At 36.7% G+C, this 2196-nt stretch overlaps 1 long non-coding RNA gene across 1 annotated transcript in view; it reads right to left on the reverse strand.

The window, feature by feature from the left end:
* Positions 1-783: 783 nt before the first annotated feature.
* The window catches only part of LOC107663144 (uncharacterized), a 12858-nt gene continuing 11445 nt past the window's right edge, over positions 784-2196 (reverse strand). The window contains exon 2 of the long non-coding RNA XR_001631292.1: positions 784-1138. This is a non-coding gene — a long non-coding RNA (uncharacterized LOC107663144). The remainder of the gene's footprint in view (positions 1139-2196) is intronic.

Here is a 2196-nt window from a genome sequence, read left to right on the forward strand (position 1 = left end):
TATTGTTTATTGAAATGTTGTATAAAAGCAATATAATTCATGCTATTGATTACCTAAAAGTGGCACAAATGCCGTGGTATCATTTTGAGTTTCTCGCAATGAGACTGTAATGTAGAAACACCATTGTAATCCAAATTATGTTTTCTCTTCCTTCCTGTAAATTAGAATTCTCATTTGCTGTTCTTTGCTCGTTTGTTTAAAAACAAACAGAGCATTATGTATTAAAAGAAAATTCCGGCGTATTTGTTAACGGTATTGTCGTATCCCTGCTTTGAGAAAAGTGTTTCCACAGAGAGCAGAGGATGCTGGGTAAGCGACGGCGGTGCTGAGGGTAGGTTTCGGGTTCCTCGCGCACCTCTGGTAACGCTGACAGCTCCCAGCAGATGGTGAGAGCATTAAAAGCAGAGAGACCCTCCCCCTCATAAAGGCCGCTGTCATAAACGTTTCTTGTCATCAGGCGTTGTGTGGCGGTGCTGAGACGGTTGCCAGGCAACCTGCACTGCATTGATATGCGAGTTGGAGGGAATCAGGAGAAGTCTTCTGCCTCTGGAGCATCAGTGCTGGGCGGTGCGACTCCCACCAAACACGAGCGCTCTCGTCTGTCTGAGAACACACGCTCAAGGCTTCGCAGCTCAAAACATCACTTTAGCACTCTAAGGCACTTAACGTCCCAGATTTGATCATCTTTTTAACCTCGGACAAGCAGAACGAGGTCAGGAACTCTTTGAACACCTGAAGTTTAGGACTGAGAATCCAAGAAAAGAGCTCATGGAGTTGGTTAACGGGGCTTTGGCTAAATAAAAAGAGGTACCGCCGGTAACTGAACCACCCTCTCTCATCTGTTCATCCACACAAGAAAAAAAGAGAGACAGTGTTTTGCACGAGGAGCTCATGACAGCTCAACTCGGGAACAAGTGAGATGAAACTGGGCAGGAAAACACTGGAGTGCCGCGAGAAAACACAGCCTCTCTCCATCAATCTGGAACTCCCTCCCAGCTAAAGGATGATGGGATACGGCCAGGGATGTGTGTGTGTTTCAGAAAGACGGTCCCGCTCAGCATGTCCGATGCTATGTTCCTCCTGATGCTGTGCAAGGTAAGACGATTCCCGTCTGCTGGGATCCGGAGGCGTTTGATGGCTGAGTACAACAGGAGAAATGAGATTCATGTTCATTGAGAGAATTTTCTGCAAAACTTTGTTTGTGAAATTGCATGCATACAGTTGTGTCACTAAATACTGTGAAACAAGAGTGAAGAAAATATTACTATTAATATTGCAAAAGCAATAAGCTGTTTATTCCTCCAAATTATAATAAAGTTACTGGAACTTCTCATGAATTAGTGGAATTTTGGATCGATATTTCAATAAAAATATCATATAAAAGAATTTGTTTCTGGAATCAGCTCAGTTTTAACATTATTGCACTTGAAAAATTGTCCATTACTTTACCTCATCAATATAATTTATAATATTTTTTAAGCTAGATTTTCTAACTCTGTTTAATGTAATTTCAATGAACTGAAAAAGAAATGAATTTTACAGGCAATTTGATCATACTTAAAATGTACAGTGTGATACACTGTGTAGAAACCATTTTCACTCAGAAATTGCTAGTAAATTTCACAAATAATTACAAAAAATACAAGAAACAGAATTCAATGTGATTTACTTTTTTTGAAGTAGGAAGACTGAAATACAATTTTTTTAACGTACTTTATCTGTGTTATTTACAACTTTGAAAAAATATATGTATTTTTACATTGCAGCTGTGGCGTTACGGACTGTGAAAGACGAGAGAAAAAAAGTATTAATATTAATATTGCAAAAGTAGTAAAGTTACTGGATCTTCTGATTAATTTTGTGCAATTTATGACATTTACAACTGATATTTCAATAAAAATATCTGTAAAAAAATCTGTTTCTGAAATCAGTTCAGGTTTAAAATTGTTGCACATGTTTTTCCGATTTCAACCTAATTGTTAAAGTTATACAACATTATCTAATTAGATTTTTATCTGAGTTTAATATAAATTAACTGAAAAAATAAATGAATTTAAATGACTTGTACAGCCAATTTGATTAGACTTAAAAAAAATTAAGACAGCAACTAAAGTTAAAGTAGCTTTTTTACAGTGCTGATTATGATACACTGGAGATTTTTTTTTTTTTTTTTTTTTTTAAATTTAATATTTTTAC

The sequence above is a fragment of the Sinocyclocheilus anshuiensis genome, unplaced genomic scaffold (assembly GCF_001515605.1).
Source record: "Sinocyclocheilus anshuiensis isolate Anshui unplaced genomic scaffold, SAMN03320099.WGS_v1.1 scaffold767, whole genome shotgun sequence".
Taxonomy (NCBI): domain Eukaryota; kingdom Metazoa; phylum Chordata; class Actinopteri; order Cypriniformes; family Cyprinidae; genus Sinocyclocheilus; species Sinocyclocheilus anshuiensis.